A 12,433-nucleotide genomic window follows, 5' to 3' on the forward strand; every position below is an offset into this window, starting at 1 on the left:
ATAGCTTTTTTTAAGGCAATTTGTTTTGCATGCACTGCAGGTGATGCGTTTCTTTAAAAACCTACAAACAAAGATGTCCACCATGCACATAGAAAAGGAGTTCCTTTCGTATGCTCTTAGCAGTTGGGGTGACAAGGAACCAGTGAGGGCGACAAGGTAAAGCATTGGCAGCATGGGTCACAGGTTCTGGCGGTCTGCCGGGAACCCAGGTTCTGTTCTGTGGTAAAGCCTGTCTTCATGACCCCCTGATTTACTGGTGCCTCTTCCCCTCGCCCCCTCACTCTGCATTGTATATAAAGACCTCCACCTTCAAACCCTGTCTGCACTTCACAACACACTGAAACGCTTCCCCCACACACAAGCAAGTGCACGTTCCACTCTGCAAACTAACATGCACACACTTTACTTACTTTAATTATTTATCAATGCGCAAAGCAAAAATGCCCAGGGCATATGGACGTGAGGAGAAAAGAATTTACCACAGGTGACAGAACAAAAAAACAAACAACCCCAACAACAGTGCTCATAATCCACCCAAAACCCCCAAGCTGACCCTATTTAAACAAAAAGGCAAAGGGCCTCATTATAAGTTTGCCGGTCTGGAAACAAGGGTTTCCGTACCGGCATACTACGAGTTTGCCTGTCGAGGCTGCTGTGCCTGACAGATCTGACCCTGCCGGCTCAGTGGCCACGGTCGGCAGACTGCTCACAGAAGCACCGGCACCCTTAGCAACGGTTCCAATGCTTCTGTGTCCCCACTCCCATAGAGTCCTTCTGGACTCTATGGGAATGGGGATTAACAAATATACCAGCGCCTGACTTCCCACCACCAGACTCGGAATGAGTCGGTGGCACCGGGAGGTCAGGTGCTGGTAACTTCTTCTGAGGGCAGTGGCAACCCGGCGGGAGCACTGGCAGGTTACCGCGTGACTCGGAATGAAGCCCATAGTCTCAAAAGAGTTACATCTTCTCAAATCCCGGAGCATAGCATTCCATCTTTCCGGAGCAGCCACCCAAAATGCACTTTTTTCACCAAGGACAACATGGCTCTAGGCACCTGAAGTAAATTGGAGTTGCTTGAACTCAGATTCCTAGCTTCTTTTTTCTTAGGAACCCTCTCCACCAGTTAGTGCCGACGACCATCAGTTCTGTCTTATCATGATTCGGCACCATCCCACTGTCCTGCATCCAATTCTGATATGTACTGTACGCTCCATCACCACTTTCTGAAAAAGTATGAAAACATACCTCTTTCCCCACACCTAATCCGACCTCACTCCTCCTCCTCTTCCATCACCTATCCGTCCTTATCTTCCTATTCTACCCTGAAAACATTTTGTAACTTCTGTTTCAACTCCCACTGCTTGAACTATTGAACCTTGTCAAGCAGTCCGACACCATCTGGCTAGGGCCATCACTGAACACATATTCAAATCAAATAAATCATTTGGAGTAAAACCCGGTCTAGGCTAGTGGTAGGGGAACCTAGTGGGTGTTCAGTGTCTGTGTGGCCATGGATTTGTAATGGAAGATTTGCAAGCTGCCGTGACAGCCATTGCTGTGAATGAGGCAACACTGGTCCGGGAGGATAGATATGATATGATATGATATGGTATTTATAACGCAAACACAAGTGTTTCAAGATGCGACGAGGCAAGGGAGGGGAAACAAAGGGAGGACATGACAATGATCATACTAGGCCTAGTGACATTGGGATTGCTCAAGTGCAGGGGAGAGGGAAAAGGAAAAGTGCCAGCCGAAGAGGAGGAGGTGTAAGTGCAAGGCACAGGATCAAACATCAAAGAACAAGTAGTGCGACCAGCAGGAAGCAGTGCAAGTTTAGGTGTAGACAACAAGTGTTTAATAACTCCAGGTAGAGGAGACTGTAGGGATGCAGATACAGACCCAAGTGCAGGGGTGCCAGGAGGCTGTGCAGGTGTGCAGCTGGGAGGGCAGGGACTGGGCCCGTAGTTCAGAGGGTAACCAGGTGACCAGTGCAGTATATCGGCAGGAGATCAGCAGGGGAGAGGAGGAGAGAAGGCAGAAGCAAAGAGGAAAGTCTTGAGATGCCTCCAGAACTTCAGATGGTTCTACTCAAGATTCAGAGAGGCAGGGAGGCTTCTCGAGAGGGAGGCACCAGCTGAAAAGAGAGATCTGCCCCCAACTTGTTGCTTGGAAAAGCGACTGACCCTCAAGGAGTTGTAAGTGGAGGAACGAAGAGCTCGAGTAGGAAGATACTTCCGAAGAGAGAGTTGGAGATATTGTGGTCCTAGGCCCCAGAAGGCCTTGTGGACAATACAGAGGGTCTTGAACTTGATCCTTGCAGCCACCGGGATGTAAGTCCAGAAACGACCCTAACTAAGTATAGAAGGTATATTATGTTGGCCAAAAACCAATCGCATCGTATGACCAACATCGCAAACAAAGAATTGTCAGTATAACCACAGGGCGTCCATCTTGTGTAACATCCGCCATTTGCTTTTTTCCTTTCTGTCAAAATGCTTTGAAAAACGTATTATATTCTGAAAGCTCATACACGGTACGAGGCCACAGCTTGCATGTTGAAAGATCAGCCCATACAGGAATGCCAAACAGTACAGAAATACATTGTTTTCCTCCTTCACTGAGTCCTTGAAAGCAAGCAGAAATTGCATTTAATCAGCGGCCCAGGTGCCGGCCTGTCTCACTAAAGCTGTAGAAACATGCAGTTAAAGTATGATTTATACTCTATTAGCGGTCCTCCTTCGCGGATCTTCCTTAGAACAGGCTGACCCCTAGTTCACGAATAGAAACTAGTAGATAACATGCTTTGAAATGTGTCTCTCTCGCAAACACAATTTCCTTGCTGAACAAGTGCTTTATGTTCTGTATAATAAAGAACTATGTCTGCAACTCTTGCTATGAATAATAGATTAAGAAAGTTGTAATAATGTGTCATATTTGTCATAATTGTCAATCACCGAACCCTAGCTGAAGAAGATACATTATGGGCGGTTCTGATGTGCCTTGAAGGCTTGTTTTTGCTATATATGTAACTGTTTGAATGATGTCTGCTCTCTTGCGTCTCACGAGGTCTCGATGACACACGTTGCGAGACGTTAGACCCAGTCGGCTGACTCAGCATATTTTTGCAATAAACCATAGTAGTTGGAAAATCGAACCTTGTGTCTGTCGTATCACTAGTATATGGTGATTCTGCCTTAGTTTCCATATGCAGAGGGTCTTCAGGGCCTAGCGGGGAGCCAATGGAGAGATGTGAGGGCTGGAGAGATACGATCCATAGGCTTGAGTCCAAGAACGAGTCTCCCAGTTCTGTTCTAGATGAGTTGCAGAGGACAGAGAGTAGAGGCATTCAGATTTAAAAAGAGGCTTTTGCAGTAGTGAAGCCTAGAGAGAACCAGAGCTCTGGAGAAAGAGAGCTTCTGGGGGAAGTAGAGGAAAGTAAGAATACCTCTGAGGAGGTGCTGTTGATAGTTTGACTTCTTGGAGATGTCAGAGATGTGAGGAGAGAAAGAAAGTGTGGAGAGCGAAGATGACCCAGTGGTTCCTAGCCTAACAGGTGGGAGCAGAAAGAGGGCCCGGGGAGGCCAGCCAGAGAGTGGCAGGAAAGAAAGGTGCAGGTGTGCCAATGAGGAGGATCTCTGTCTTACTGGCATTCAGGCAGAGATCATTGGTGGCACACCACTCCTGGATTGCAGACAGACAATCCGGGATAAGAGAAGGAGAAGAGGTGGCAGAGGGGAGCCTGAAAGCAAGCAGATTGCCATCCGCATAGCACTGGAAGTTAGAGCAGAGAGCAGCAATGCAGTGGGCGAGAGGTGCCAGGTATTGTTGAACAACCAGGGAGAAATATTAGACCCCTGTGGAACACCACAGGTGGAGAGAGAGATAGAGGAGAGGAAGGGGCAATACATTTGTCTTGGAAGCAAGACAGTGTAGGCTTGAGTCCCAGTCTCATGCTTTGAATCTGGTCTCCAGTAATAAGCGTGTTAAAAAAGATTATTAATGGTTTGTATTGCCCGTTTTAGGTGTGTGTCAATGAAAATGTTTAATTTCCCACACCGGATGCTCAGAATATTTCTTTCATCTCTACTTAGGCAGCACTCATCAAGTCAGCTGATTCGTTTCCTCTGCATTTAGGTGTTCACATGCCTAATGCGCATAAAATATGTGCCCGTCTGGTACCCATCCGGACTCTGAGCTTGACACACTACTGCTCATTCTATGTATGGATTTAAGTTTGTTGGTAAGTCTGATCTCTATCATTACACAAGTACCACGCTTTGTAATCGGGCTCCCCCTGACACTGTGTGGCCGAGACATTGGACTGGTGATTCTCCAGCTTTAACTTGTCCCACACCTCTTCCTGCGCTACATGGGTTTTTAATCAATGGTCGGTCTCTAGTTAGCCACTGTCTAGATGTGTTTTAATCTATTACTTGGGTGAGGGGGATTAGGGAGGCACTGCTGAGTAATTATATATGCTGTTGTGTAAATTTGCATATGTGACCATGTGTTCAGAAAAGTACAAATGTAAAAATGTATTTCAGGTGCAAATGGGCCGTACAGTCTTAAGGCCACCCAAGACTGTGGGAAGAAGAAAAAGCAAACTAAACCTCTTAGACCCTAACAGGTGACCCAATGATGTACTCCTGTGGGGAAAATATCACAATAGGATTTTGTCACAAGTATTTTGACTATTAGATACAAGATCGAATGCTCTTAGTACAAAAATCATTCAATGGGTAAATGTTACTTAGTGAACCAAGTGAGGCTCATCAAATACCTTAATACTAATCAGGTTCGTGAAATTGTTCACAATACAAGTAAACTTATACAAGAATATTCAAATTTAATCAACAAAAAGACTGGTACATGATTTCACATATGTACATGGGAATTCACAAGTGTGATTATGGAAATGAATGTAAAAAAAGGCATAACAATGGTTGTGTTAACATTTCACACTACCACAGTCCTTTACAAATCCAGGACAGAATTCACAGACTTGTTATACTTAATACACATCTAATAGGCTTCTTGGATGAAAATGTTTTTCCGACGTGTTTCGGATTTACAGGGATCCGTCTTCAGGGCTCAGATGCCTATTATTTCACAAGAAAACCACCCACCCATGTGTGACCAGCTGGGTTGAATTGTTTAAACAAAACACATAAGATCAGATTTGCAGTTCATTCCTCTTGGTTGAATACAGTCTAAGAAGTCTATCCAAAGTACCTCACGTTGGAGTTGTTTTCTGTTGAGATCACCTCCTCGATATCCCAATGTCACTTTGATGGGAATGGAGGCTGTGTTGGTGACGGTGATGGATGAATTGGCCAGAATCAGAGACCATGATGAGGTGGGCTTTTCATTCTGTTAGATGTATCCTCAGCGTTTGACACTATAGACCATACCATCTTGTGTCAGTGCTTCAAGGAGGTCAGAATTACCGGTGCAGCCCTGGAGTAACTTAACACCTTTGTTTATCTGACCACTCCCAAATGGTGTCCCTTCCCCTGTTCAAATCAGCTCCTGTGGTCCTGTCTTGTGGAGTGTTGCAGGGTTCTGCAATCTCGCCCCTACTGTTCAATCTCTATGTTCACCCTCTCCCTGATCGGATACAAAATCATGGCTGCCAATTTTAAGCATATGCCAATGATACCCAGCTCATTCTTCGAGTTGATGCCAACTTCGAGGTAGCAGCATCTTGCATGTGAGGGTGCGTGGCAAATATTGGTGCCTGGATGAGCCAAAACTGGCACAAGCACAATGGAAATAAGACTGAGGTACCGGTGGTTGGCTCTCCACATGCCTGGTCCCGATGGACCGATACATTTTGTCCATAACCTCCCCATACCTGTCGTATCAGTTTAACATCTAGGGGTAAAGATCTGTGCCACTCTTTCTCCTGATGTACAGATTAGTGGCAGACACAGCTCTGGCTTTTTTAAGCTGAGACCTTTGAAAAGACTGATGCCACTAATCCCTGTCAACATGAAGGGCCCATTGGTTGCTTGTGCGGTCATGGGTACTTTGCACTACTGCAATGCCGCACTACTGGACCAGCCCAAATACAAACCTTCAAAGGCTACAGCTCATTAAAAATTCAGCAACCCGGTTGATGGAAGGCCTCCCAAATGTTACCATGCCTCTCCAATTCTGACTAAACTCCACTTGCTTCCTATGGAAGGCAGAGTGAAGTTCAAGGGTCTATGTTTCACTCGCCATGCACTAAATGGGTGGGGGGCCTTGTATCTGAGAAAAGAAGAGTTCTGTGTATGCCACTGGTAGGGCACTGCACTCCGCTGGTCATTTTGTTGTGCTCTAGCCGCTTGAAGCGTCTCTTGTGCTAGATGGAATTATCAATAAGGACCACAGACCAAATAAACGGACAGACACAATGAGTATGGAAAAGTACTACTTTATTCTCAGTTCATAAAGTAGGGAGACCTGACAAACATCGGAATGCGGCTTGCACACATAAATAGCAGCTTGATTATACAGAGGTCTTATACCCCAGTATGCATAATTTAGGACGTCATTCTATGTGTCAAAATACAAAACCTATCGAAGGGAGGGATTGGTTAAGGGAACATATCTGCTTATAGAACATATAAGGATTAGTACATCATTAGCTAACACTTACCTGTAGGGCACTCCTTGAACAACCTCTAAACATGTACAGTACTGATTATAGCAGACAAGATGGCAGTGGATTGGTCCTTGCAACATTGTATGTTAGGTTGTCCCTCAGACCCACTGATTGGTTGGCTTCCCCACACAACCATGGACTTTCGACTCATTAGCAGCGCGTAAGGAAACCAAAACTTAGGTGTTTGAATCCTATCAGACTACTCCCCATTTTCCTAAATAGAGCATCATCTCTCATCGGTAGGCCATAAGCCAAAGTCTTCCATCTGTAGTTGACTTTGTAGCCTGCTCACTCTTCTGGAACATTCAAGGGAGTGTGAGCACAACAATATCTTCAGTTTAGGCGTAATGAATAACCCATCTTCTCTTCTTCAAGTTCTCATGTGAAGAGACCACACATTTGTCCATTTCAACCTTCTATTTACTGTACTTTAATTCAATTATGCAGGGTGCTGTTGCTCCTTTTGGCCTCTAGGGACTTGCTCACTCTCTCATATGAACTTCAGACACTTTTAACTGTCCAACAAGTAGCTCTTGCAGATGTTTCTTCTTCTTTGATCTATGAGAAATATATCTCATATTCTGAGCTTATCCGTCTGCCTCCCTTTGTGCTCGGCGCTTGTTCCTTGAGATAGCACCCTTGATCCTGGGCCAACAGATTCACCATCTTTTTGCACATAGAGCTTTTCTTCCCCGTCTCCTGATTCTGCACCCCCGGCCTGTCTCTCAGGTAGTTTGGTTGAATCTGACATGAGCCGGTGGCCATTTTGCTATCATGGCCGTCCTAACCACATTATATAAACCTTTGTAGCAAGCTTATATACGTTGCCTTTCTAGCTTGGTTTACTGCGTATTTACAGTTATTGACCTGTAAGTTACTTCTTCTTCGTATTCATGATTCATTTACATTTTGGTACATGTTTCTCTTGGCGCATCAGTTACATTGTTACTCCTAAAGTATGTTCATATCGGTTTATCAATCTTCTTCATGACATCACTGTGTCCTCATCAGGTTTCATTTTAACATTCCATAATGTCCATTGCTGCGTGCTGACATCCTTCCACACTTTCAGTGTGAGGATAAATTGTGTAGGGATGCCTGAGTGCATAACGTCTCTCATGAACTCAATGCGTGATTGGAATAATACATTGGGTCCCATTTACTGCTCTCTTCCTGCTGTTCCAATATGATGGTGGTGAGGGGGTGGGAACTAGTGAGAAAGCATCGACTTTCTCCTCTACATCGTCTATGTGTACCTCTGATTAAAAAAGCATGGTTGGGGTGCTGGGCGTTCTCTGTGGCAGGGCCTCGACTCTGGAATGCCTGTCCTTGGCTTTGAGGCATACTGGTGACTACTTTAAATTTGGTAACACTCTAAAAACGTTTCTGTGCCCGCACTGATCTGTATGGCTAACTCTCTTTCTCTACTGGCCAAGAAGAACAGCTTGGACAGTAGCTCTTGCTCTAGTCAACCGCCTGATTATCGTGTCCCTCCTTGCCCTCCGTTTTCCTTCTCACCGGTCTCACCATCCAAAGTTGAAAACATCATCTGAGGTCTAAAGCCTTCAAGATGCCAAGGAGATTGCTGTCCTGCCACCATCATTCAGGAAGGCGCCAAGGACTTGGCACCATTCATTGCCACTTTGATCGACTCCTCGTTCAAATCCAGTACAGTCCCCAATAACCTCAAAGAGGCATGGGTCATGCTCCACCTAAAATAAAAAAAACCTAGATCCTAACATCCCAACTAATTACCGCCCTATTAACACTGTCCCTTTCCTCTTAAAAATATTAGACAGAGTGGCTTACCTCCAAATCCAGCAACATTTGGAGGCTAAGAATATACTCAGGCTCAGACAATCCGGTTTCAGGCCAAAACATGGAACCAAGACTGCCCTCCTTGACCTTAAAATCCAAATGGACGGGGCCAAAGATAAAGGTAACTTGGCCATCCTCCTGTTGCTGGATCTCTCTGCAGCATTCAACCTTGTCGATCACCAGATCCTCACAGACCTCTTGACCACAGCTGCTGCCTTCTCCAGTGATGCCTCTAATTGGATACAATCATTCCTATACAATAGAACTACTAGGGTCTTCGCTCCCTCTGCCTCAGCGAACCCCACCACCATCCACTGTGGAGTGCCACAAGCCTTGTGTGTCTCCCCTACGCTTCATAATATCTTTACAAAGTTCCTCTTTGACCGTCATGATAACTTGGCCGTTACATATACGAACTACGCCAATGAAACCCACGTTCTCATTATTCTGACAGGGTGTTATGAGGATGACTCTAAATGGATCAATTAAATGTATCTGGAAATTCAGGCATGGATGGCAGACCATAGCCTCTGTCTCAACGAAGAGAAGACAGAGCTTTTAATCATTGGCTCACAAATTAGAATAAAGGAACTTGACCCCCGACATTCAGCATTCTATATTGATGGGAACTCCATCAAAGTGGCTAAGGAAATCAAAACTCTGCCAGTGTATCTTGATTCTACCCTCTCACTCAAGAAACAAGTGAGTGCCACCTCATCAATGACAGCCTACAAACTGATCAATGCATGCAAAGCATTTCTGTCACCCACCAGTTGCACTACGCTTGCCATTTCTCTAGTACTATCTAAGATTGATTATTGCAGTACCCTCTTACTAGGCTCCTCCGAACAGAACCTTAACAGACTTCAAGTCTTACAAAATAATGCTCTAAGATCAGATTTAAGCATCCTGAATCCAGCCATATCTCCAGTCACAGACAGAACGCCTGCTGGCTTCCGGTGCGTGACAGAATTTCACTCCGCACCCTAGTCATCACCAACAAATGCCCCTAAGTACATATCGGATAAATTCTCTAAACATCAACCAGAGAGACCTACTAGAACCCCTTACTCGCATTGCCTCACCATTCCGAGATACAAACTTAAATGATCTGGAGGAGCTAGTTTCCCAACTCTTGCCGCCAAATGCTGGAACTCTCTCCCTTTAACCCTCAGAATGGAACCCTCCTTCTGGACCTTCAGAGCCAAAGTTAAGAGCTGGCTCTTCGATAAAAAAAAACACTAACCAGCTCCCCGCACATCTATACCGATCTCAGATGCCTTTTGCCTTATTTTCTATCCCAGCTGTCTGTTCACATCTCTATCCACTTGTACTCCTGTCCAAAATGTAACCACGGACAACCTGGTATGCGCTTACCTGACTTTTGTTGCATAATAGACCTATTCTGTAACCTTTGGTCGACTAACACTTTTTGTTGCTGTAAACCTTGTATGCCTGTAACTTTGTTGTAAGTGCCCAGAAGCCCCAGGGCTCGGCACGCGATATAAATAATAAACTAATCTAAATTCTTTCTGATTAACCTATGGGGTATACATTAACAGCGCCAAGATACCTCCGGTAATAGTTGTGCTATACCAAGCTCTGATAACATAACACAGCATAACATAATACGTGCTTCTTTTCACCCTAAGAAATATTTATGATTTATTTTTGGAATACCAAATATATATGATTTAAATTGTGTTTACTTAAAAAGAATTTAACTGCGAAAGTCTTAACTTCTTATTCGTAAAGCAAACACTTTGAAAGTATGTTTTTAAAATAATTTGCTCCAACTTGATTTGGTTTCAAGAAAAAGGCCAAACTTTGACAAACAAATGTTCCTATTTTGTCAATCGAACCACTTTCCTGAGGGCTCCCTACTCAAGTTGCCACTTCAGAAGATCGTCAGAATGATGTTGTATTGTGCCCCTTCCTTTCAATTTCACATTCTCCTGTTTGTTCTTCTCCCCGATCTCCCTACTTCTAATTCTCCCTCCTTCTCTACCCCGCACTCGCGCTCTCTCTCTCTGCTTCTCTTCCTTCCCATCTGTTGCTTCCCCATTCTCTCCTTGACTTCTCATCTACTTTCAACTCTCCTTTCACAATCACTCTCTCATAACCCTGTCACCCAATGTCTACTACATTCACTGTCACACCCAATGGCCCGCTTACAGCTTCCCTCTTCCTACCTTGGTACCACTGCAACACCTCCCCTGAAATAACCTCCAGCATCACCAAATACTCATCAGGACTCCACTCTACCTTTCATCCTTCTGTTGGCCTCTAGGTCCTCGTCCACACATCCTGATATCACCCGAACAGATTTTCCATTGCCAAGCTTCTATGTACCTTTTACATCTTCATTTTCCTGTTTCTGAATGTCTCCCTCCTTTGGTTCTGCTCCGCACCTGACTCTGGGGTTCAATCTCCATCTAGTCCAGGGTTGGGTCATCACATGAGAATCATTAAAGCTCCCTCTTAGCTTATGCCTTCCCGCGTGCAGAATTAGTATTAATCTCTGTTGCTGGCAGATAATATTTGCCCACTTTAGCCCCAGTAAGTGATACTTGGTTTGCGAGGCATGAGTATTGTTGAGTACTGGTGCTTCTCAGTTTGAATTCGGACTGCTTTGTTGGTTCTTCAGATGGCTTGTTTCTTGGGTGACTGCTAGGCATTCTAGTTCTTGGAGTCCTGAAAAAAGAAAAACAACTCCGGCCATAAAATCTGTCGGGAGGCATTGTTTGATCAAAAAGGGTACCAAGGTATTGGTACTAGACACAGGGCACAACAAGGGAGTTCAGGGACTGCCCCTCACACCCGACTCTCGTACCCCACATCTGGGATGGGACTGGCTCTAGTTTCTGCCCAGTTGGGATCCCTTGTCCCCAATGACAGGGTCAAGTCCCTGCCCCTGTCACATACATCCAACCCTTCTTCTACGTCTCCACTATCTGCAGGCTTTCTAGCTACCTGGTGTGATGTTATTTTCCGTTCTTTACTTGTCGATCTTGCATGGTCTTTAGGTGCTCGTAGTATGTTGTAAACTGTGTACCTATAAATACCTTTTCCGGAAGCCTAGCATCACTATCCTGGGTAATATCACATCTTCCTCTAGCACCTGTAGCTTTAGTTGGTCTTTGGTAGAGATATCCTTATCTCTGGCATACTAAATCAGCTTTTGGGGCAGTTTTTTTAATTCCAATAATCTAATAATGCTTTTGTTGTCCCCACTGGACCTTCATGGTGAGATGAAAACTTCGATCAATTTCTCCTGTGGATTAGACCTCCCAACATGGGGATTTGATGGGCTGCAGTTATTAGGGACTCAGATGTAGGAGACAGTCCTGCTCTGTAGATGTATCTTCTTCTGGCACTGAGGCCATTTCCAGAAGATAGTCCTGGAGTCGGGGCTTAGAAGCTTGATTTCCATAGGCTCTTTTCTCTTTTGCTCGTGACTGAATATGGCTATGTGTCCTAGTTTTCCAATGCGCAGAATACCAGTTTCCCAATTCCGCATCAGGCCTAGGTCCACTATTCTTTTTGTCCCTGTTTGGTAGTTCGGCTTTCCTTTCTCTGGTAACTATGGCCCAGCGTTGAACCCAAAGGTACCAGGGCTGTTGGGAAAGACTGGAAAAGCACGGGAAACCCGGGAAGAGGGTCTGGCACCCAAATCCGGTTATATGCGATTTTACCTACCCAAATTTCGTGACCATAATACTGAAAAATTCTAATTTAAATTTCATATTTAATTTCAAATTTGGGGAGTTCCCCCCGCAAGCCACTGGTTTTTCTACCGTTATAACGCCACCAAAACCCGATCCCGAGTCATTTTAACTCCATATATAATTAACTAATATTTTCGGTATAATGTACTTTGGTGAAATGTACCACTATGTTTTGTTTTTGGTAAAATTACTGAGTACCCTCATATCCATATACTGAGACTGCCTTAAGTAA

The 12,433-nt window shown here is 44.7% G+C and overlaps 1 protein-coding gene across 2 annotated transcripts in view; it reads right to left on the reverse strand.

The window, feature by feature from the left end:
• The window catches only part of LOC138515668 (C-type lectin domain family 4 member F-like), a 281,439-nt gene that overhangs the window by 246,905 nt on the left and 22,101 nt on the right, over positions 1 to 12,433 (reverse strand). The window lies entirely within an intron of this gene.

The sequence above is a fragment of the Ambystoma mexicanum genome, chromosome 6q (genome assembly GCF_040938575.1).
Source record: "Ambystoma mexicanum isolate Mex_15411 chromosome 6q, UKY_AmexF1_1, whole genome shotgun sequence".
In the NCBI taxonomy this organism is placed as follows: Eukaryota; Metazoa; Chordata; class Amphibia; order Caudata; family Ambystomatidae; genus Ambystoma; species Ambystoma mexicanum.